Genomic DNA, 26,281 nt, shown 5'->3' with positions numbered 1-26,281 from the left:
CACTGTACCTGCTACTGAAAACCAAATCGAAGTCCCTGCAGTAGTTCATGAAATTTTCGACGGATTCCGAATTTACAAATTCCAACAAATTTTTTATATGATACAATTACAAAGTAACAATTCTCGAAGTTTTTCCTTGACTTGTTCTGTGAAAGCTTGCTTCTTGCCGAATTTCGTAATTATATGTCAACTGCAAGTATCCCATACGCTTTGGTGAGCGAGTTAGCGACTATCAAATGGTGATCGCATCTTTTGACTGCACTTGTAACAACTGTACATATAAAAATTTTTCTTCTGACTTTCGATAAATTACTGTAATCAATATTCTGAATCCATTTCTTTTCTTGTCATGTCTTTATGTTAAAGAAACTGTAAACACATTTCGATATAAATTTTAATATTTATGTTACACTTCAAATAATGGTATAATAGGAGTGAAGTTTAAATAATGTTGGGAATATTGTAAGACGTGAAAGTTGTAATTGTACGCCTGGTCCATACGTAGGCAATGTATTAGGATATGTGAAATGTAAAACCTGGGGTGAATACCCTATCTGTAGGGGAGAGGTAAAAGGTGGATGGCAGGCGAGCGCGGGAAAATGCACACGGGCGCGGTACGGCATAACGGGCTCAGCAAGTCAGTCGGAATTGGGCATCGGCCAGAGGAACACGTTCAGGATCGAGGAGGCTATCCTGGAAAAAGTGGTTTCAATTGAGCCTCGGATGTGCCGTTTCCGACGACTATACAGCATGGCTATATCCAATAGGCACTAAATTGAAAAGGATTACAACGCCAAGAAAAAGCAAAGTGCCGATACAGCAAGAGCCATAGCTGTGTCCCGGGTTCGATTCCCGGCGGGGTCAGGGATTTTCTCTGCCTCGTGATGGCTGGGTGTTGTGTGATGTCCTTAGGTTAGTTAGGTTTAAGTAGTTCTAAGTTCTAGGGGACTGATGACCATAGATGTTAAGTCCCATAGTGCTCAGAGCCATTTGAACCATTTGAACCATAGCTGTGATTGTACGTGTGCTGTGCGCCTCGCCATCTCGCTGCCCGCCAACTGCCGCATCGACTTGCACAGGTCGGTTCTTTATAAGTGTATTCGTATGGACCAGTGTTAAATTTGTTCCTAACTGTTCAATAATAACTTGACTTTTACCAGAATTGCCCTATTAATTAATTATCCTAATCACTAACCTGGACAGGGTCCTTTCCGCATGTTGTGCAATCCGAGTGTCCCGAAATGAAGATTCAAAATTCATGTTAAAAAGAATTACGTGCAGAACTATCTATGCTAGAAAGATATTTAAAGAACTTTGTTGTTAATGAGTATTTTGGTAAATAGTAGACCTGACCAAATTTGAAGATAATGTTGAAAGTGGTTTAGTAATGAAGTTTAATTAATCAGAGACAAAAATAATGGTAGTTAAATGAGGAATTAATAAGACAAAAAGAATAGTAACTCCTATTTTGTAAATCTTGAGTGCTTCATGTTTCCAATAGTTAATAGTTTCAACACAGTGACCATAACAGTTTCAGGCCCCCCCCCCCCCCCCCTCCTTTCATTCTTTTCATTTCTATTCATTTAAATGCTAAAGTGCACTGAACTGATTTAATCTGCAAAGTGAAAGCCAATATAAAACCTAAATTTATCTGTGTTTTCTCCTTATTAAGATTGACGTTGTATGTGTGTTTCAAAAGTGTTATTTCTAGGGCAACCTATGCCCGAATTCAGTTGGATCAATAGACAAAATGCAGTGTGTAGTAATCATTGTAGTGTAACGTTGTGTATTTGTAGCTTGTCCAAATCAGTACAGAAAGGGAAAATACTAGTTCAGTAGATTTTTTCGGGTTCTAAAATTTTCCATATAATGCTGTATTACTACGTGTTGTTATGTTTGTACGTACATCCACTTGTACAAGAAAAAACTCACGTAATGCCTAATTAGGCTGGCGACCGTATTATTAATAATTGGTAGCATCTGCTGCGTAGGTTTCTTGTCCGTATTAACGTGTAGTTGCACTTTATACTAGCTTGACGTATCATTGTTGTTACTGACTGGGTATAAGTCCGATTTTGCTTCCATTCAGGTACACGCGGTCATCTTATTTAATAAAATCCTTTCTTAGAAGGTGAAGCCCGTCAACTTATCATAGTACAGGCTTTAAAGAGTTAACGTACGCAAGAGCGGGGACGTTACAAGTGGTTTTTTCGTGACAGGACTATTTGTTCTGTTGTGACAAGCTACGTAAACGTCAATGCTGCTGCAACGTTACACACTGACTTAGAAACTGAAATTTTTACCCCTCCAAGGGATTGTGGACGTCAGTTTACGACATAAATATCAATTCGATACCTCTGCCCATTCCACTTTGGGCCAGAATGCTGAAAGATTGGCTAAAATTTCAAAACTTCTCCAATATAGCCAACAGTGGGTATAATGGTGTATCTGCCCATTGCAATAACAATTTTACACCTTAATTGAAAAACTGAAACGGCAGATTCAATGTGACGAAAAAGAATTTGGAAAAAATTAATGAAGAGGACAAAAAAATGTTTTCGGTGAACATTTATAATCTTAATGGCAAAGTTTATTACAATGCCTCTGTTACTGTCTTCATTACAGAAAACATAATATTAGTAACAATACCTGAGGGTTTTGTAAGTCTACTTAGTCTTTTCCTTTCGTGCTTCTTGTTCTACATCTTCATTTCCTTTATCATCTTCTCCCTCACCGACGGGACCAATGACCTATGCAGTTTGGTCCCTTTAATCCTCAAACCAACCAACCAACCCTCACCGACATTTGTATCTTCTTCATCATCCTCAGCATCTGATCCTCGTAATCCTCTGCAGCAGGTACCAAGAGGGCAACAGCTTCTGACGACAAAGTTTTCACTTTCCATGTAAAAGAATACAGAGGTCGGTTGTTGCGAGGAGTCTCCGGAACACAATCCCCATATTTTCAAGCTACAAGACTTTCGGGCAAAGCTTGGGCGATATTGCCTTATTAACTTGTTTGTTGTCTCCTGTGCATCTTCAGACAGTCAAGGGATTTTTAAATTGTAGTTATTATATTTTTATTCTGCCATAGCTCATTAGCAGTTTTACAGAAATAACGATTTTATGATTACGTGTGGATATGTGCTTGATTCGTTTTTAGTAAAATTTTCAATTCTATTTTCTCAGTCTAAATAACGGCATTTTGCAACTGTCGCTTATGAAATGGATCAAAGCCGGAGCTGCTGTGGGTAGCTGGATTTTAAGGTTGATTCAAGAAGGTAATAGTACATACTTATGGACCGAATGTAACTGAAAGCAGAATGTCGTGCAATCTAAAACTTATCCCTTTCATCGCTCTGATTTTCAATTTCTTTGCTTGCATTCCGATAAAAATTTAATCAATAAAACCAACTGATAATTGATGATTTAATAATGAAATAAGTGTTTGTAATTCAGTACATACTTCCTGAAACAGCCTCCATTTAAAAAAATTCGGTCTGATTTCACTAAAGGAAAATATTTCATCAGAACGACACAGTAGTTTTCCAGCTCAACTAGTTCGGCGCGCTGTTCACAAATGAATGACGTGTTGGACCTGAAATTCAACCTTTGGAAGAAGGTTCATTACCTTGGATAACCTATTAAATTAACTTGCTAAGGGCGAACCTTTTGTTTTTTAATTTTATGAGCACTTTTTTAGGATTGTGGTCCACTGTGAGTTCCTGAGTACAAGGGGTCTTAACAGTCAGACAAACAGAGAGACAGACGGACACAAAGACAACAGTGTGATCCTATAAGGATTTCGTTTTTACCGACTGAGGTATGGACCCTAGAAGAGCAGTAGCAAACTTGTGTAATCGGTTTTTGCAAACAGGTGGCGAAGACCGTTGTAAGGTGGCGTGGTCTCCTGACCTTCATTTCTTACATATTCCGACCTCACCATCGTATTCTGCATATCAAGACGTTTTATTCGAGCCCAAACTCGATAGGGTAGAGTCAATTTTACATACCTCCATTTAATCGATATGCAATTCTAATAAATAAATTGCAAGTGGACACCGAGATTAAAAAGTCGAAGCTGGCGTACGCAAACATTCAAGACATGACAGCCACAGGAGTTTTTGTTCGGCGGAGGCAATCAGCCCACTGGAAAGTCCATAGGAGGGTGATTTAGCACGCAGCTGCGCTGGCCGGCCGACCGCCCAGGGACAAAAACAGTTCTTGCCAGAGAAAAGGGATAATGGCCTGCGTGTTCACCTTAAAAGCAAAACCCACTGTATTGTTTGGGAGAGCCCCAGAATACACATTTTTGACGGAACTAATGCACAGTTCCAAAGTTCTCACATGTGGACAGTAAACGCCTAACGCAGATGCTATATATTTCCGGATTGGTCGGCTTATCAGAACGCCATTCTCTCGTTTGTAAGAGTAACGCTGATTGACGGACTATTTCTGATGCAATGAGTGGAGGAGTGAGGGCAAGACAGCGGATGATATACCCTTTCTCTTTCTGCGTGGAGAGGGGTCGTTCCGGTGATGCTCTTGAAGCGGGAACACGTAGCGGGAGCGAGTGCGCTCGTGTGTGTAGGCAGAGAGCGAGCAACAAAGTCTCTACTCGGTACTCCACTGGGAGAGCACCTCTGTCGCTAGCGAATCGGAGTGATACTCTATACTGAGCTGCTTGCGATTAAGCATTTGTTCACTGTGTTGGCCGTAACAGTTAATATGCAGTGTTAACACAGACAGAGTATTAGTTAGCGCCTGCAAGTGAACATTGAGTGTCATTGCGGTGGACTGGTTATCTGACCAGTGTACCATGCCAATAGTTAGACTAAGGGCACATAGGAGTTCTTGACTTCATCAAGGCTTAGTGAGAGTTCGATTGGTGAAGGTCAATCCAGACAGAGAGAGATAGTTTTGTTATTTTTCAGTGGCAAACGACGCAGGCAGCAGTCATCACAGCTCATGGTGTTGTGCGCTACAGTGTAGGCGAGCCCCATCTTTCCTCAATTAAAAATAACATACATCATTCACGCCACTCCATTACATTTCTCATGTGACAGCCTCGACCGTACTTAGAAAAATTCAATCAGATAATTATTCAAGTTGAGTGGCGTGGCTCTCAGCCATTCTGCTGAGTAAATAACATTCTTAAAGGAAAGGGATAAAAGAGCTTTCCCACACTTTGTATATAAATTTCATTAACAGGATTCCTATCCTATTCTGAAAAGAACCCAGAAATTTGTGTATCAATTTATAAATAAAAGTTTCATTTGATTTTCTCAGATTTCGCAATAAATAATATTCTCTGTTCATGTTATGTTTTTCTCACACAACAAATAGCAATACTCCAGTAACCAATTATCCCACTAGTTACGTAAGAAAATAGAATATTTTTGTGTCTTTTCCTTACAACGGACGACTCCAGAAGATACTTATTGCTGAAAGTTTTTCAGGCATTTTTGGTACGTTAGTAGCTTCTGTCTAACTTCTGTGGTAGTGTGAGGTGGAAATTGCTTCTTGCAGGAGCCAAAGGGTACTTGTCAGATCTATCTGTTGTGCAACTCGTCAACATAACACCCACATACTTACACCGTAACTGAAAGTTCATACACCGAAGAGACAATGGATCTGGTATACCTGCCTAATATCGTGTAGGGCTCCCGCGAGCACACAGAAGTGCTGCAACATGACGTGACATGGACTCGACTAATGTCTGAAGTAGTGCTGAGGGGAATTGATACCAGAAATCCTGCAGGGCTGTTTCATAAATCCATAAGAGTATGAGGGGCTGGAGATCTTTTCTGAACAGCACGTTGCAAGGCATACCAGATAATGTTCATGTCTGGGGAGTTTGGTGGCCAGTGGAAGTGTTTAGCAATTCTGTACTTGTGGGGTGTCGCATTGTCCTGCTGGAATTGCCCAAGTCCGTCGGAATGCACAGTGGACAAGAATGGGTGTAGGTGATCAGACAAGATGTTTACGTACGAGTCACCTGTGAGAATCGTATCTAGATGTACGAGGACTCCCATATCACTCCAACTGCACACGCCCCACAGCATTACAGAGCCTCCACCAGCTTGGACAGTCCCCTGCTGACACGCAGCGCTTATGCATTCATAATGATGACTACATAGCCATACACTTCCAACCGATCGATACAATTTGAAACGAGATTCGTCCGAGCAGGCAACATGTTTCCAGTCATCAGCAGTACAATGTCGATGGGCCCAGACGAGACGTAAAGCTTTGTGTCGTGCAGTTATCAAGGGTATACGAGTGGGCCTTCGGCTCTGAATGCTCATAGCGATGATGTTTCGTTGAATGTTTCGCACTCTGACACTTGTTGATTGCCCAGCATCTAAATCTTCAGCAATCTGCTGAAGGGTTGCAGTTCTGTCACATTAAACGATTGTCCTCAGTCGTCGTTGATCCCGTTCTTGCAGGATCTCCGATGTCGGCGATTCGATGTTTTTACCGGATTCCTGATATTCACAGTACACTCATGAAATGGTCGTGCGGGAAAATCCCCACTTCATCGCTACCTCGGAGATTCTGTGTCCTATCGCGCGTGCGCCGACTATAACACCACGTTCAAACGTATATAAATCTTGATAAATTGCCATTGTAGCAGCAGTAACGATCTAACAACTGCACCATACACTTGTCTTATATAGGCGTTGTCGAACGCAGAGCCGTATTCTGCCTGTTTACGTATCTCTGTATTTGAATATGCATGCCTATACAAGTTTCTTTGGCGCTTAAGTGTACTACGGGCTTAACGAGAGGTACTGCAGCGACGTCGACATTTACCATGGCGCCGTTTTTGTTTCAAAGTTGCGCCGTGTGTCAGTCAAGATTCACGGACGCTGCGGATCGGTGCTCCGGGCCTCCGGAGTTGTGGCCCGTCAAGAGGAATGTGACGTCAGCGATGACCTACAACACAAAGGAAGCGTGGGCGCGGAAGCGAGCTGTCACAGCAGCGGCCGCAACTCTGCAGACAACAGCAGTGGAGGGTGGAGGGTGCTGCGAAAATACACCGGCTGGCTGGCTGCCGCGTTCTGCGTTCTCCTCCTCCTCCCCCCCCCCCCCGGCCCCCTCGTCACTGTCCGACGCTTTGACGTCGCTTTGCACGGCTCTCGCGCGTTCTGCACCAGCGGGATTCTTTCCGATGTTTTGTGGGAAACTTGCGAAGAATGCGCTTTGCTCGACAGCTACAGAGACTTGCATGCAGAGCATCCACGGCTTTACCAGATAGCACGTGTCACTGTCGGCGAAGTGAGCGAAAATGAAGTGTAAAACGAGTGAGCAAAAGTTTGTTTACAGTGTCGTATTTGCTACCCGGATTGTTTAGGGAGATCTCTGATCCTGGAGTTGTATTGCAGTTGACTGCTGTTAAAATGTAGATTCGTGTAGAACACTGCCGCTGCAGAAATGAACTTTCGAGCGAAGCCTTACTAAAATAAATACGAAAGTTGTTGTAATGCGATTGTAGCAAAAGATCAAGTTCTATCTGGTTCGGCATTTGTTCATTCAAATATCGCGACATAAAATGTGTCAATTGGTTCCAAAAGTACTGGTTTTAATACTATTGTATCCAAGGTGTGTTTTCACGATCTTTTGAATCAGTACGGCGAACACAAACGATGAGGAATCGAGGAGCATGACCAGTATGAGTAAATAAATCGAAGTCCTGTTTTCACTGAAAAGTGGGAAATTTTCTGATGTACACAAGCAATTTTTGAAGTTTGTGTGTGCCAATTTATAAGATCAGCTTACTCTTGCTTAATGAACTAAATATTTCTATCTATGGCACTGGAAGGACCTTCGAAAAGGATTTCAGTAACACAACACATGTGGAACTTGATCGAGTACTAGCAAGGTAACAACACTGTGAACCACTTTCCCCCCTACTGGGGAATACATGTCACAGACATCTACCCTACTGTACGAAAATTAAACTAAAAATAACTAAACTCTTCCCGAACAGGCCATGAAGGCCCAATGGTACTGACCGGCCGCCGTGTCATCCTCAGCTCATAGGCGTCACTGGATGCGGATACGGAGGCGCATGTAGTCAGCACACCGCGTTCCCGGCCGTATGTCAGTTTCCGAGACCGGAGCCGCTACTTCTCTGTCAAGTAGCTCCTCAGTTTGCCTCACAAGGGCTGAGTGCACCCCGCTTGCCAACAGCGCTCGGCAGACCGGATGGTCACCCATACAAGTGCTAGCCCAGCCCGACAGCGTTTAACTTCGGTGATCTGACGGGAACCGGAGTTACCACTGCGGCAAGGCCATTGGCGTACGAAAATTAAGCAAACAGGTAATTCAGTTACGATTCGAGTTTGTATTATAATGACTTACCGACAGACAATATTGCATGTCATGCAGGGCTTGCAGTTAAAGACTTGGAGGTGTTAGAGAAATATACTAAAATACGACGGCGTGCTGAAAAGTAACGCTCCGACGTTTTTAATGTAAATAAAATAAATAGAACAAACTTTATCTTTTAAATCTGCTATTTATATCTCAGTATAGTCATGCTGGGGACTAACACATTTCTCCCAATGAGAGACCAGTTTGTTGATATCGTCACTGTATAATGATTGTATTTGTTGACTGATGTACACACAACCTCACCTCTGTTCCACTGCTTTATCACAATCAACGTGAAGTCCTCAAAGGAATTCTTTAAGTCTTGAAAACAAATGAAAATCGCATGCAGCCTAGCCGGGACTGTATGGATGATTATCGATGACAGTGAATCCAGGGCGTCTGATTGTTGCAGATGTCGCAGCGCCCGTGCGTGGTCTGGCATTGCATTGCTGAAGCAGAGGGTGCTCCATCGAAGGACAAACTCTTTGAATTCGAAACTCGATTGTAGCAAGCTATTTACACGCACCGCCATAGTTACGTTATACACCGCCATGCTACACTCTAGAATTCGGATCCCTCTAGCGCCAGACAGTTGGAATCTGCGTCGGCGAAGCGGGAAATTCGACCGAGTAATATAGATGACGTGTGATGTCTCAGCCAATAATGAGAACCGAACAAAAAATTCGCAGGCAGTACTTTTCATCACGTCCTCGTATAATTCTGAATCCTATATTATGAAATTTAAATTATCAGGACGCATTTCACGTATTTCCTACATGTCTTAAATAATGATAGCCAGATCGTCGGTTTCTCATACAAACAGTCATTCCTGGTCAGGTGACACTGCAATGGCCTGGAGGGGTTTATATCGATAGTGGTTGGCTAGTCTTAGTGTTATGGCTGGTCAATGTATTCATGCTGAGAAATTGGTCATCTGCAAACGTAGAGTGCACTTGGTTGTTCCACGTTTCCTCCAAACGACTGGGCCGATGTCAACCAAACTTGATACACATATTCATTACTATTAGGCAAGAATCGACGTCGCTGTAAGAACCACCTACACATCACAGTTAAGGAGATATGACGACATAAGCAATGAGAAGCGTGAAAATTTGCCACATGAAGGATGATGTATAAATTTATTACTACCGTGCTACCAAGCGTACTCACGATAAATGTCGTAGAGAGTATCCACATTGCCGCTAAATGTACCTTCGAAATGGTACCACACATAGTTCAGCAGTTACGGCACATAAACAGTGAGATGCGTGAAAAACTGCCGAATTGTGCATGACGTTTAAATTTGTTACTTGTTTGCTACTAACTCTATTCGCAACATATTTTGCAGACAGTATCACATATGCTGCTCAATGTACATACACAAATGTGTCATTGTTCGAAACGTAGCCCAAGAGATACGATGTCATAAACACTGAGATAAGTTTTCATACATTTATTCTTTGTTGCTACGACACTCCCAAAGTAGAGTCAACTTCAGGTAGTTGATGATACTCGGCAGTGCTTTTGACGGCTTTATACTGTGGAGCACAAACGCATTTAGGTGAAATCAATAGCCATGTATAGAGCTATGAAGAGGCGTTGCCACAGAAATGTTTACAAAATCGCATTGCATATGGAAAGCAGCTGTGTCCAATGTACAAAAACTGTATGGTATCGTCTCATACTGTGTCCACGTCAAAATTTTGAAGGTATTTTCATGAGTAAATGGAAGTAATTTTTTTCTATATTGCAATATACAGTTCATTTTTTGTTTTCATTTCTAACAAATTGGCAAAATGAGTGCCTTGGAAAAGCTAGGTTTCTCAGGTAGTCATATAAATATATAAAGCAGCTTGTATGTGTATGTGTGTGTGTGTGTGTGTGTGTGTGTGTGTGTGTGTGTATTTGGGATCTCTCAATAGATTTCAACCAAATTTGATTCATAACGACAATCCTTCTTTCCACGAACAATACGAGACTGGAATAGAAGGGAGAACCGATAGAGGTACTCAGGGTACCCTCCGCCACACACCGTCAGGTGGCTTGCGGAGTATGGATGTAGATGTAGATGTAGAAACAGCAGATCTCACAAGTATCAGCTTTGTGGGATTTCAATAGAAATGGGGATATGGGCAAAACTTCTTCTCAGCCCCTGCCAAATTTGCTACCCTGTATGACAAGCATGTTGTGTGGGAACAATATCAGCCTGCTGAATCAACCTTCATTGTACGATAGCCTAGATGTCAGGTGCAAAAATGGTTTTCTGGGCTCTGATGTGTAGTCTGCCCTGTATGATAAGCATGTTGTGTTGGAGTAGTACCAGTCTGCCCTATCGACCTGCTTTGCATGGCGGCCGGCACGTCAGGGGCAAATAAATGATTTTGAAGTCCCTGATGTGTAGCCTGCCCTGCATAACAGTATGCTGTGGGAGTAGTATCGGCCTGTGTTGCTGAACTGTGTTTCAGGGGCTACATGTGGCACTGAGGATGTCTGGGGACAGAAGACAATATGGACAAAATGTAGGGGAGGAGGAAATAGAGAAGAGGATGGAGAGATGCATGACGCTGGTGGAAGGTGTAGAGGGACGGTGAGCAGCTGGAAAAGGAAGAGGGGGAGGCAGAGATGAAAATGGGTAGAAGGATATGGTCAGAGGGAGGTAGATATGATCATAGAGGGGGGTGAAGGAAATTTCCAAAGAAGGTGGGAGGAGGAGATGAAGTGACAGGGAAAGTGGGGAGGCAGAGAGAGAGACAGACAGAGGGCAGATGAGGACAGACAAAAGGTTGAAGTAGTGGACACTGGGGGGGGTAAGGAGGAGTTTCAAATGAATATGTGGGCAAAGCCAAGGGGAAGTCTAATATTCTACAGATTAAAATTTTTATTGCACATTTTAACACTGACAATGTTTACAATTTTATATTCTACACGACTGGGCGGTGAATATTACTGAAAATGGGAAATAGTGATTATAACTTAAAGCGAAATTTTATTGCATGCATTTTTAATTTTTCTTGTTTTAACGAAATTCATTTCAGGCTATTTTGGTGAGTTAGTTAAGAGCTCGCTGTTGGGCTATCTAAAACAACGAACACACACACACAGAGCAAGGTAAGTAAGATAACCGTATGTGTCAAAACCAATAGCAATTTCAGGGATGTACACATGACCTGGAACAAAGTGCTGCGGGAGGCAACTGCTGAGTGGTACTACTGGACGAGAGGCCGCTATTGTGGAGTGCTTGCATTTGGGCGTGTCACAGGGTGCCCTGTGGGCCATTTCGTAAGTTTACTGCCAGGTTGTAGAGCAGTGCAGTTTTACTGGCGGTGCCAGGCAACCGGGGGCGGACTGCGAGCAGCTCGCGTCAGAATCGTTGACGAGAGACGAACGTGAAGGACGGCGGCTACCGCCAGCTCGCCGTCAACAACGGCTTTGCTGGAAGGCCGCAGTATCCTTGGCAGATCCTTTCCTAAATGCCTGTGCGTGAAGAAACGGAAGACATCTGGAGGTAACGATATTACAAGGGATACGATATAACTCCTCATATGCTTTCACCCTTTCATCGTGAGTAGGAATTATATTCAATAAAATGTGAAGTACCGGTAATAATTCAACGATTAACCGCAGCTTGATATTATGTTAGGTACAGATAAGCTAGAAGGTACATTGGAGCCTACATTCTTATGTTTCTCCTTTCTATAGAGGAAGACGAAAATTGTTAATAATCGGTCTTGACTTGTCTGCCTTGATTAACAGTCTGTAGAGAACGAGTGTGTTTTGAGAGTAATGATCTAGTATTAGCAAAGCATTATGTAAATTAATGGAGGACACTATTGTAATAATATTGAAGATCAGTTAATTTTATAGGAAGGAATCTGTGTACAGAATTAGAAGCTTTTTTCATCGTATACACGGACACATTGTGCGAACTGCTGGTGGACGGTGTATTTAAGAGTTTAGTATTATTTCAGGTTAAATACTAGTACCGTCTGAAGTTGTGTTTCTAGATCCTGTGCCAACTCTGCAGTGAAATAATATTTTATAACCCCTTCACCACAGTTATCGGCGAGAGAAAAAGCATGATCTTATAACGACTTATGTCGGAGGAAAGGTAATAAAGAAAGGAATTTGCTAGGAAAACGTTGCAGTTCTTCTGCTTCACGAAAAAGGAGACAGGCAAAAAAAATGGAATCCTATGAACCTCCTCTCCATAACGTATAATATATCGTGTAAAATTAACGCCAAACGGTTTCGATTTAATATTCAACGAAGAAACAAGCGTACCCCTAGTCCTTTGTATAATATTCGCTCCTAGACCAAGTTTATTGCTTTGGTTGATTGAACAATGGTGTTCATGAATTTCCTTCTTGTATATATAAACAAGGGGCGTTCAATAAGAAATGCAAGACATTTTATTCACGGCCAGTTTCGGTTGAAAAAATGCGGACTTTGTTGCGGGACATCATGGAATATTCGCTCTTAAGCCCCAATAGTTGCATGAAGTTCCAGTGGGTGACAAGGCTATATGTAGCTTTCGAAACGGAGATGCGTTCTACTTCTACGTCTACAGCGATAGTCCGCAAGCCGTCTGACAGTGTGTGGTGGAGGGTACCTTGAGTACCTCTATCGGTTGTCCCCTCTATTCCAGTCTCGTATTGTTCGTGGGAAGTGAGATTGTCGGTATGCCTCTGTGTGGGCTCTAATCTCTCTGATTTTATCCTCATGCTCTTTTCGCGAGATATATGTAGGAGGGAGCAATACACTGCTTGTTTCCTCGGTGAAAGTATGTTCTCGAAACTTCAACAAAAGCCCGTACCAAGCTACTGAGCGTCTGTCTTGCAGAGTCTTCCTCTCGAGTTTATCTATCATCTCCGTAACGCTTTTGCGATTACTAAATGATAATGGAAAGAAGCACGCTGCTCTCCGTTGGATCTTCTCTATCTCTTCTATCAATCTTATCTGCTACGGATCCCACACCGGTGAGTAGTATTCAAACAGTGGGCGAACAAGTGTACTGTAACCTACTTCCTTTGTTTTCGGAACTTCCTTTGTTTTCGGACTGCATTTCCTTAGGATTCTTCCAATGAATCTCAGACTGGAATCTGCTTTACCGACGGTTAATTTTAAATGGTCATTCCATTATAAATCACTCCTAATGCCTACTCCCAGATAATTTATGGAATTAACTGCTTCCAGTTGCTGACCTCCTATATTGTAGCTAAATGATAAAGGATCTTTCTATGTATTCGCAGTACATTACACTTGTCTACATTGAGATTCAATTGCCATTCCCTGCACCATGCGTCAATTCGTTGCAGATCCTCCTGTATTTCAGTACAATTTTCCATTGTTACAACCTATCGATACACTACAGCACCATCCGCAAAAAGCCTCAGTGAACTACCGATCCTCCTGTATTTCAGTACAATTTTCCATTGTTACAACCTATCGATACACTACAGCATCATCCGCAAAAAGCCTCAGTGAACTACCGATGTAACCCACAACGTCATTTATATATATATAGTGAATAGCAATGGCCCTACGACACTCCACTGCGGCACGCCTGAAATCACTCTTACTTCGGAAGACTTCTCTCCATTGAGAATGACATGCTGCGTTCTGTTACCTAGAAACTCTTCAATCCAATCACACAGTTGGTCTGATAGTCCATATGCTCTTACTTTGTTCCTTAAACGACTGTGGGGAACTGTATCAAACGCCTTGCGGAAGTCAAGAAACACGGCATCTACCTGGGAACCCGTGTCTGTGGCCCTGTGAGTCTCGTGGAATAGCACTAGCTGGGTTTCACACGATCGTCTTTTTCGAAACCCATGCTGATTCCTACAGAGTAGATTTCTAGTCTCCATAAAAGACATTATACTCGAACATAATACGTGTTCCAAAATTCTACACCTGTCACGTAGAGAGTTGTCATTGAGTTTGTTTTGGTGAAAAATCAGACCATTGCAGGTATTCAAAGGGTCTTGCAGGATGTCTACGGAGACCTGACACTAAACAAAAGCATGGTGAGCCGGTAGGCGAGACGTCTGTCATCATCGCAGCAAGGTCACGCAAACGTGTCCTATCTCCCGCGTGACGGCCGCCCGCACCCTGCTGTGACTCCTGGAATACTGGAACGTGCGGACACTCTCATTCCAAGTGAGCGACGGACCATAAACAAACACCTCGCTGTACAACTAGACGTCTCTGTTGGTGGTGTCGACATACTCGTCCGCCAGTTGGTGTACTCAAAGGTATGTGTCCGCTATGTTCCTCGTCTCGTAACAGAAGACCGTAAAGAGCAATAAAGAACTATATCTGCGGAGTTGATGTAATGTTACGAGACTGATGTTGACAATTTCTTGTCGAACATCGTCACAGGCTCCTACATCAACCAGTAGAGTGGTACCATGCTGGCATACAGGCCCTCCCAATAACGTGACGTAAGGCCGTCGCATTCAACAGAGATTATGTCGAAAAACAGTGTCTCATAGTCAGAAGAAAGGGCAATAATTTGATGTATTGGAATCCTGAACAAAACCAGCCTGCTTTCAGAATAAAAGTGTGTTTCATTACTTATTGGACGCCCAAACATATACTTTGGTCTCAGCTGAATCTGTACTAACAGTGCTCGAGACATAAAGCACCCTAAGTAAATATACTGAGGAATAAATAAGGACATTGGACAAAAAAATTTTTCACTTCTAGCGAGCTGTGCTCCGGCTCGTGTTTGTGCCGTTGACAGGTTGGCGTCGTGTATTGGGATTGTGACCTCGCGTTTTCTTAGTCCGTCCACTGGCGCCACTACGTTTGCTCGCTTTGTCTGTCCGTTGAGTGGCAGCAACGGCGTTTATCGATAGCGAGTACTGTGGTACTATCTTTGGGGCGACTTCTCGTATTTCCGGGTCGTCATGTGTCGGAGTTCAGTTGAGTTGGGAAGGAGCAGCGCTCAGGTCCGAGAGCGCCACTACTCGTCGTGGGAGCTGACGATATATGCACTGCCCGATGGAAGGATGTGGTCGCGAGGGTGCACGACCACGTCGAGGTCCGGATTCAGCGAGTTTAAGTTGAATGGATCGTTATATTCGAGGAGTGCAACTTTCACTTGTGTGTGTGTGTCCGTCCGTCGAAGTGACCTCATGCCACCAAGCTGTCAGTTAGTAGTTTTATACTCCGACGTTTCCATTGCCTGACTTGATTGGCAACGATCGATGGTTGGTCGTTCAGTCGGTCGTCTCAGTGGACGACGTGTATCTGGTCTTTCGACCGTTTCTGTGTTCTCAGCGTTCACTTCTACGTGCAATTCATCTTGTTGCTGTACAGTGACTGTTTTAGAATTGTTTGAGTTGTTTGTCGAATTGTCTTTTGCGGTTCCATTTGCATCTAGTCAGTTTGTGAATAGGCAGTTTGGTCTTAACTCTGTCTGCGTACTAGGATTTGGTGGAGCCAACTTGTGTAATTAAATGCTTGTCATCTCACGATACTAACTGTTATTCTACCGTGGTATTGGTTATTGCATCGTAGTTGGATTTTGCGAGTGTGCTGCTCGGCGCTTAACCTGTCCTGTTACGTGAGCATAACTCTTGGCTGCCTGACTCACCGCTTACGCAGCTGTAGGGACGATTCTTAGGTCGATCCTTGGAGCTCTGTCCGTGGATCACTAACTTCTTTATTTGGTCTGATTGTGTCAGTTGTTTAAAAATAATATTTTGTTTAAATTATTACTATTGGTTGTGGCCTTCAGCCGACAAATAATTTGAATTCTTCTTAATAAGGCCTTCAGCCGTTAGTGTAGCTTGTGTTACAGTCAATTTTTTTAAATGATTGTTTTAAAAATTATTTTGGTATTTTTAACGTGTAAATGTCTTGCTCATTTGTAATTCAGGCCTTCAGACGTTAATTCTTCTGAAGTATTGCTTGTGGCCTTCAGCCGACAAATAATTTTGAATTCTTTCGTAATAAGGCTTTCAGTGTAGCTTGTGTTACAGTTAGTTTTTTAAAAAATTATTGTTTTTTTTTTTAAATTATTTCTTTAAATAAAGTGTACGTGTTTACTGCGCAACCAACGGCAACTGATTAGGCCCCGTCCATACCTTTTCCTGCCTTACCTAAGTGACATGTTTCACCTAGTGCTGTATTGGACGGATCCAACGATGGGTAGCCAAACTGTACAATCACCGAGCGAGATGGCGCAGTGGTTAGCACACTGGAGTTCATCCACATTTAGGTTTTCTATGATTTCCCTAAATCGCTGCAAGAAAACGCCAGGATTGTTCCATTGATAGGGCACTGCTGATTTACTTCCTCATTCTTGACATAATTCGAGTTTGTGCTCTTTCTCTAATGACGGGAAGTTAAAGCCAGTCTTCCCTCCTTCTTCCAAGCTATACTAGGATGATGTTTGGCTTGTGGGGCGCTGAACTGCTCCCGACCAAGTTATACTATCGACAGTAGTGGCTCAGTGGGATGAAGTTGGCAGACACCGCGACCTGGAAGAAGTGGGACCACTAGCAGGCCGTGCCTAAAAGAACGAGCAAATAATCCACAAGCAGAAGCACCTTACCACTTAGGGAGGCCTGCTGCTGACGCCACATCAGTTGGTATGGGGAGTTTGGATGTCAACCACTGCCCGCTGTCCATGTAACACCGATCTATGTCTGCTACGGGCTTGGTTTTTGAGTGTGTTAATCTACACTTCGCTGTCCGATATTTTTCTTACGAACACTGACTATGAACTGCATTATTTCTCTGTTGTTAACGGACCTGCTAGCTAACGTACTGCACATGAACTCTGCTCTGTGTCGATTTCTTCTAAACAGTACTTGTATGTGTGCAGAGAATTGTTCTCTATCAAAACTTCAGTTCGGTAGCTTCAGTTCACCATTTAACTGACGTAGTAAATAATAGGGTTACCGGTAGTACTGGTAGCATTGCTAGGTGAAGATAACCTGGGAGCTGGCGATTTCTCTATGTTTTTTTGTATGTTTGGTTGTTTGTTTTGCACATAATTAGACCCACAAATCATTCAATGTCAGTCCACTGCCTATTTTATGTCCTTAAAGAATATATATTAGATTTTATAAGTAATAAAAATTTGTTAATTCCCTAACTTCTGCGCTTTGACGCAACTATAGTTTACAGGCACAAACATAAAAAATACGTATTTATTGTCGTTATTTTGTACTCAATAAAACATTCTTGATCGTGATCAAAGTTAACAGTTTTCTGACATTACTGATAAAAGTGAAAGTTGTTTATGAAAAACAGAAAGATGTTTTATGCAAGTTAGACCAAATACTGAAGCCATGATTTATTTACTTTTGTTTTCCATTTTTCTATTTTACCTTTTTATTGAGGAAATTGCGTTTTCTAGCGCTATATGAAAAATTTGGACTGTTTTCTTTATTTTACTAACTGCCTCTCGTTACAAATTAATAATTCTTGATTAAAATCTGAACTAATCAATGAGATGTTCAATTCTGCTATAAAAGCTGTTTATTTTTGAGTAACAGACAGGAGGACAACTATGTAGAACAAAAATGTTCCGTAGGTTACACAGCCTTTTATATGTCCTCAGTCGGTTTCCAGACACTTTACCGCTTCCGGGTTTTAGGGGAACCTAGTAAGACATCGGTCGCATACGTAAAGAAAGTGATGGTTATCAGGTAACACCCGATAGGTACGTAACACATCTAACGTACAGGCAGCACGGCTACGATCTTAATTGACCAAAGATACTGGGAAAACTATCGTAGCCTACTTTCACTTATGGTAGTTTTACAACTCTATGTGTGCGAGTGACTTATAGATCAAGTACTACGTAGTTTCTGGAAACCACAACATTTATGTGTCACAACCCGAATACCACGCAACATGTGATCTTAATAACAGGCTCAGTTAGGCGATGAAGACAGGTCGCAAGTCTCTTCATGCTTGTCAATACAGTTGAATCTACTCGTTGGCGATTAGAGCCCATAGATCTTTCAAAATTTCGGGGACATTTGTTGTTACGTTTCACCCACTGCTCTAAAAAAGTGCCCGACATTTCGTATGGAACGAAGAAAGTGTATGCCGATGCAGGTACGATAGAGCGCCCGAGTGTTGATGAAACCGGGATGAATGTGTGCAGTCCTGGGAACACGGCTGTTGTCATCTTGGAAGACGGGAGTGTCAGTTATTTATTCAATATGACAATGTACAAGAAAGGGCAACACTTGGCTAATGGAGAAGTCGAAATAAACACCCTGCACACTGCGACTTAAGCTTCTTATTGGGCCACCTTTTGTAGTTGACCCTTTGCATCTATTAGTGAGAAGGAAAATTACGCTTCCTCGAAGCACTCAGTATGGCTGCAATATCGTCCCATTGAAGATGTGCAGCTCTATGTGCCGTAGATAGCAATGGCCTTTTGTCAGGTACCCTATTCTAAATATGCGTTGTACATATGTCTGTTATCAACCTTCTCTCGGAAGGCGGGTCAGATGAACTTACCATTACTGACAGCAGCAACTCCTGTCGGGTCTGAAACTGATTGCTATTGGCGGGACATGGCATTCGTCTGAGCCACCTGTAGTTTACGATATTTATATGAACACTGGCCTTACACCTTGTTACATGGCTGAGAATGACATAGCATTGCTTGTAGATACATATGTGGTCTCTGTTCTTTCGTACAGAAACACCACATATCCACTCATGAACCCAAACATTACGACCACCTGTTTAACAGCTCTTTTGTCCGTCTATGGAATGAAATACATCACATATTATGCGTATCAGAGATCCGACTGTTTGTTGGTAGGTTTGTGGATGTATGTGACATTAGATGTCTGCGCATTGGTCACGTAATTCGCGTAAATAACGGGACGCACACGGTGATGGCATCAGATAGCGACCCAGATGGCTCTGAACACTATGTGACTTCTGAGGTCATCAGTCCCCTTGAACTTAGAATCTTAAACCTAGCTAACCTAAGGACGCGCGGTTCCAGACTGTAGCGCCTAGAACCGCCGGCGGCCCAGATGGTTACCATAGGATTTACATCAGGAGAATTTGGTCGCCGAGACATCAAAGTGATTCACTATAATTCTCCTCAAACCACTGCAGCATGGTTCTGGGTCCGAGACACGGGCGTGTATACTGCTGAAAGATGACATCGCCGGCGGGGCGCTGCACGTTTCGAGCCGCCGTTCACCTCGGTGACGGCGTTCGTCGAGACGACCGTCGGCCCAGTGTAGCAAAAATGTGATTCACCCGAAGTCCCGACACGTTTCCATTGATCGACGATCGAAACCCGATGGTTCTGTGCCCACAGCAAGAGTAACTGACGGTGTCCTTGGTCAAAATATGAACAGGTAGGGGTGGTCTCCATGTTCATCAATGTACACTCCTGGAAATTGAAATAAGAACACCGTGAATTCATTGTCCCAGGAAGGGGAAACTTAATTGACACATTCCTGGGGTCAGATACATCACATGATCACACTGACAGAACCACAGGCACATAGACACAGGCAACAGAGCATGCACAATGTCGGCACTAGTACAGTGTATATCCACCTTTCGCAGCAATGCAGGCTGCTATTCTCCCATGGAGACGATCGTAGAGATGCTGGATGTAGTCCTGTGGAACGGCTTGCCATGCCATTTCCACCTGGCGCCTCAGTTGGACCAGCGTTCGTGCTGGACGTGCAGACCGCGTGAGACGACGCTTCATCCAGTCCCAAACATGCTCAATGGGGGACAGATCCGGAGATCTTGCTGGCCAGGGTAGTTGACTTACACCTTCTAGAGCACGTTGGGTGGCACGGGATACATGCGGACGTGCATTGTCCTGTTGGAACAGCAAGTTCCCTTGCCGGTCTAGGAATGGTAGAACGATGGGTTCGATGACGGTTTGGATGTACCGTGCACTATTCAGTGTCCCCTCGACGATCACCAGTGGTGTACGGCCAGTGTAGGAGATCGCTCCCCACACCATGATGCCGGGTGTTGGCCCTGTGTGCCTCGGTCGTATGCAGTCCTGATTGTGGCGCTCACCTGCACGGCGCCAAACACGCATACGACCATCATTGGCACCAAGGCAGAAGCGACTCTCATCGCTGAAGACGACACGTCTCCATTCGTCCCTCCATTCACGCCTGTCGCGACACCACTGGAGGCGGGCTGCACGATGTTGGGGCGTGAGCGGAAGACGGCCTAACGGTGTGCGGGACCGTAGCCCAGCTTCATGGAGACGGTTGCGAATGGTCCTCGCCGATACCCCAGGAGCAACAGTGTCCCTAATTTGCTGGGAAGTGGCGGTGCGGTCCCCTACGGCACTGCGTAGGATCCTACGGTCTTGGCGTGCATCCGTGCGTCGCTGCGGTCCGGTCCCAGGTCGACGGGCACGTGCACCTTCCGCCGACCACTGGCGACAACATCGATGTACTGTGGAGACCTCACGCGTGTTGAGCAATTCGGCGGTACGTCCACCCGGCCTCCCGCATGCCCACTATACGCCCTCGCTCAAAGTCCGTCAACTGCACATACGGTTCACGTCCACGCTGTCGCGGCATCCTACCAGTGTTAAAGACTGCGATGGAGCTCCGTATGCCACGGCAAACTGGCTGACACTGACGGCGGCGGTGCACAAATGCTGCGCAGCTAGCGCCATTCGACGGCCAACACCGCGGTTCCTGGTGTGTCCGCTGTGCCGTGCGTGTGATCATTGCTTGTACAGCCCTCTCGCAGTGTCCGGAGCAAGTATGGTGGGTCTGACACACCGGTGTCAATGTGTTCTTTTTTCCATTTCCAGGAGTGTATGATGAAAGGTGTGCTCTGAACGCGCACCAGCATTGTGCTCTTTCTTCAAAGATGCCAGAGATCACCATCCATTTTACTTTACAGAGTAGACAACCATCCGAACCCCAAGTTCTCTAAACAGTAGAGGGTGTCCAACCACTTAGCGCCTAGTGATGGTTTTATTCATCTACGTCTTTCCATAGATGCTCACGACAGCAGCACGTGAACATTCGACCAGCTTCGCTGTTTTCGAGATACTGGTTCACAGGCTCAGCGAGATAATGATGCGCTCTTTGTCAAAGTCGCTTATCTCAAGGGATTTCCCTGTATGCAGCCCATATCTTCTGTAGGGTGATCCCCCATCTGCGGCTTCTGCGCTTACATGCTTCTGTTGCCAGGTCACGTGCCCGAAGCGCCACCAGGCGGCATCCAACGTCGCGGTGGGCAGCGTTCATAATGTTTTGTCTTGTCATGGTATTTAATTAAGGTGAAGACGACCAATGATCTATTCAGTGTGGATGCACACCAGGCTCGCACGCTTACGGGAATCACAAGTGATGTGTGGGTAAGTTGAGACGTGGGAGGCGTGCTAGGGTAGGCCGAGCAGTTGCAATGGCCACAACCTCCGATGGCGCAGCGGTCAGTGCATCTATATGGTAAGCAGGAGACCCGGGTTCGAATCCCAGTCTGGCACAAATTTTCAACCTTCTCCACTGATTTAAATCAATGCCGAGTCGCAGCCGATGTCTGTAATTCGTTTGCAAATCGACGTTGATACACCATCAAACTGGTCAACGTTATTCACGGTATGTTCTTTGGCACGTCAAGACACAATACCTCGGCTACGTTCCGTCGACCTTACTTACCGTATAGTCCATAGAACCGACGGCTACCTACACACCCACTCACTGCCGTGGCTTACGTAAATGGCGGAGGGTCACGTGACTACCTGGCATCTACAGGGTACAACGCCCCAAAGCGACCAGTGTTTCGCTCTCACTAAACTGGGAAAAGAAGAAAGCAATCTCGTTAGGAAACATAACTTCGTCACTTCATTGTGTTGTTCTATTGAACACTTTGCCCCCTGCGCAGATCAATTTTAACAGCTAATGGAAAAATTCCTCCTTCCCTGTCCCATTCACAAATTCTGCGAGTCAGGAACTAGTGTGGCTAAGTACCAGTACAATCTCTAATCCGTCTGACTGCACTGTCTTGGCCATTTCGAGAGACGTATATCGGAGTAAGTGATATGTTGTACGACTCGTTTTAGAGCGTGCATTCTGGGGACTTTACAGTTAACCTCTTCGAGATGCACAACGCATCTCTAGGACGCCAGCTGTTCGGAGTAGAATGAGTATATCCGATTCTCGCTCTTGATAAACGTACGAAAGGCTATTTTGTTTGAATCATCTCTAAGTCCTCCATTAATCCTACCTCGTACATGTGGCACAATGGCGAATATTACTCAAGAACCCATCTTCTTCGTGGATGAATTTCACTCTCATAAAATTATTTCAGTTGTGATTGGTCTGGAATTTGGCTCTCTTGCAACTAGTTAGAACCACTCTGGAGGCCTCACCCTTTAAGAGGTGTAATCAGTCACTGAAAAGCAATCGAATAATCAAAAAATTTCAGCGTAGTTGAGGGCAGTTCATTAAATTTTTAAAGTTCACATATCAACAGAAGGAGAAAAAAGAATTAAGCTTTCGATTAATCGTTTCATAACCAGTGTGACACTGGGGTTCCACACATACATAGTGACTTCAAAGTTCTTGTAAGGACAGGAATGTCTCACTTGTACTCTATGTGCCGCTGAGATGCGCTGTTGGGTTTATGAATTACTCGAATCCATTAGGTCCATTGTATGGCTGGTTTTCTCTTTGTAGCGACAGTTCCCGGTATTTTAATTTGAGTTTTGTGAAAGATACAGTGTCTTACTTTTATAACGTTCTTTACTACACGTTTATCGTTGAACATGTACGTTCACTGACAAATTACTTTGAAGCAAGCGTAGCTAAAAATTTACATTTTGGCCATTTATTTATGCTGCAACTAAGTCTCTATACTTCTGCGTCGTATGTGCTCCTATGAGAATGTGTACTTATGTCGGTAAATTTTGGTAGCTTCCTTTTTATTTTCTAAAAGTTTCAAAATTGGTTTCGTTAAGTGACACTATAATAAAGGCGGTGAGGGTAACCAAGAGTCAGGCCGCCTTGCTACTGCAAGGCAGCTTTCAGGTGGGCGAAAGATAAAGAGAAGAGAACGGTAAGTGTTGAGGGAAAAGACCAATCGGTAGCTGTAGGATTTCCTGACGACATGAGGCTATCAGCAGCAGGAAACCATCTTCCAGTGAAGGGCAGGAGAAGCATTTATAGATAATAGAGCCCTCAAAAGCAAGGTGCAAGAACTAATACTACATGCGATGTGCCATTACATGCCATCCTTTCTTTGAAAAACAGTTTATTTGTTCCAAAACAATCCCGAACTCCGCAAACTTGGGCGGTGTTATTTCCTAAAATTACAGAAAAATATTCGCAGTCGGTAATATTATGTATGTTTTTCCGTTACTTCATGTGACGGAAAGAAATGAAGTACGAAACGTTGCGATGCATGCTTAGAGACTTCCGTTTTCTGTCTTATTACAAGTGGGATGGAAATATTTTTACCAATGAGAGCAAAAAGTTAAATTACGCCTGTTTATTTTTACATATTCCGCAGAGAGACACAATTAAGTGTTCCATGACCATGAAACCGCACCATTAAAATAGAAAACCACATTTAACGAGGTGTCTAATGTCGATCTGAATCCATTGTATGTACCCACAACGCCATATTTTGGGTACTGCAGTGATGCTGCAAAATATTATGGAATAAACATAAATTACATACGTATCTATAAATTATAACATAATAAATGGCAATCAAAACGTTGCTGCAGCATATATGCAACTCCAGTGTGGGCAGCACGTCTGTCGAAAACCACAGTTGTCGAATGGTGCACCAAGACCCGTGCTGGTCAGGATCTGGGAGGTAAGCGTTACTCATTATGGACAACATAATGGTGATGCCGTTAAGGCAGATTGGCACATAAACATTCATGCACTAGCGACGTATCTCGACATCAGCTTCTCTAGTGTCCACTATCCGGTAGGAGTTAGGGGATCATAGCGTCACCAACAAGTGGATATCACGAGGTTGAATGCCTAACAAAAATCAAGCTGGATGGCTGTTTGCCTGAAGCACCTGGTGCCTTTCACTGTCGAGGGCAGCATGTTCCTTGATCGCATTGTTGCAGGCGACGAAAGCTGGTGCCACCGTTGGGAACCGGAGTCGAAAGCATCGCCGATACAGTGGTGTCGTCCATCGTCCTCTCACTCAAGAAGTTCACGAGCCAGACTTCTGCTGGAAAAGCGATGCTCAACCTATTCTCTGATTACTAGGGCCCATTGCCTACTGATTTCAAGGAACCTGGTGTGTCTCCATCACTGGAGGATGTTACTGCGCTACTTAGGAGAAATTACGGCGTGCAATTAAGGCGAAACGCCCGGGAAAACTGCGACAATAGGTGCTGCTCCTTCATGGTCACGCACGCCCCTTATCGGAAACGTCGTAACGTAGAAGTTACGCCAACTCAAGTGGGACACACTCGAACATCCGTCCTATAGTCCTGATCTCTCCCCACGCGATTATCACGCCTTTGTTCTCTTAAAAAATATCTTGAAGGGTCGACGATTCTTGTGGGACGAGGATGTGTAGCAAACATTTACGGACTTCTTCACACAGCCTGAGACGGTATTTTACCAGTCTTCGATCTGGTGCGTCGATCGGATGATTGCCTCAATGTTCACGGCGATTTTGCCTGATTGGCATACCGTTTCTGGACTCTACCGTGTTCGAAAGAAAATTTTTGATCGTCTCTTACATTATAATTTTAAAGAAGTCAGGAGTGCCGACGTATAGTATTTTGCAGTATACAAGGTAATCAAGTAAAAGATGTTTCAAAAAACTTTCTTGTGATCCAGTGCTTACGTCATTCGTTTCCACTGACTACAAGAAGATACTTTCAAGGTCTTGTATAAAGAGGGGAGACGTCTTAAAAACACCCAGGAGAGTGCAGCTCCGTACAGGATTGACTGAGGACATTGGAAAAGTTCAACGAGAGGCAGTGCGTTTTATACTATCATGAAGTAAAGGAGGGTGTAACATCAGCTAGTTGTTCAAAATGTTGAAATGTGTGTGAAATCTTATGGGGCTTATTTGCTAAGGTCATCAGTCCCTAAGCTTACACACTACTTAAGCTAAATTATCCTAAGGACAAACACACACACCCATGCCCGAGGGAGGACTCGATCCTTCGCCGGGTGAGCTAGTTGAGGTGGCAACTATTAAAACTAAGGTAGTTACGGTGGGGTGAGATTTTTTCGCGAAATTTCCATCACCTTCTTTTCTCCGAATAACAAAATATTTTGTTCACTCCCACTTGCACAGGGAGAAATGAGCATCGCAATAAAATAAGAGAAATCAGATCCAGCACTAAAGATTAAGTGCCCATTATTCCAATTTCTGGCTGCTCAACAGTGCTGTGGAAGTTACTCCATGATGTATTAACAGACACATCCTCATTTCTTAAGTTATTAGTCCAGTTAACTATTCGTATGCTTCTGCAACACCACACCTCAAACACTTCAGTCTTCTTCTTTTCCACATTTCCCACCCGCACAATGCCCTGTTCCAGATGTACCTAACCAGAAATTTTTTTGTGAAATCTTCGTCTGTGTTTGATGCAAGTAGGTCTGGTAGAAGTGAAAAATGTCCCCTTTGCTAGTACTTATATATCCTCCTTGATATATCCGCCAATGGGTATTTTGCAGAATTACTTGACTTCGTCCAGCATTTGGAGCCGCATTCTGCTGATGTTAGGGTTATAGGTAACCCCATTACTGGCTCACCTTGTTAGTTTTACCCTGTGATGGTTTACTCTCGTTCTATATTCTGTGCTGTTCACTACATTCGACAACAATTGTAGTTTAACCTTACTTTCAAGGGGAAGGCAATGTCATCAGCGAATATAATCACTGGTATCCTTTCATGGCCAGTTTCAATCTCTCTTCGTGTTCTTC

At 43.7% G+C, this 26,281-nt stretch overlaps 1 protein-coding gene and 1 pseudogene across 1 annotated transcript in view; both read right to left on the bottom strand.

Annotated features, from left to right (window-relative positions):
- The window catches only part of LOC126201832 (uncharacterized), an 827,155-nt gene that overhangs the window by 307,212 nt on the left and 493,662 nt on the right, over window positions 1–26,281 (bottom strand). The gene's annotated exons all lie outside the window — the stretch shown is intronic.
- LOC126211543 (5S ribosomal RNA) lies at window positions 8,187–8,304 on the bottom strand (annotated as a pseudogene).

This window comes from Schistocerca nitens, chromosome 1 (genome assembly GCF_023898315.1).
Source record: "Schistocerca nitens isolate TAMUIC-IGC-003100 chromosome 1, iqSchNite1.1, whole genome shotgun sequence".
In the NCBI taxonomy this organism is placed as follows: Eukaryota; Metazoa; Arthropoda; class Insecta; order Orthoptera; family Acrididae; genus Schistocerca; species Schistocerca nitens.
The sequence above is the reverse complement of the archived record's forward strand: the minus strand, read 5'-3'. Positions and strand labels throughout refer to the sequence as shown.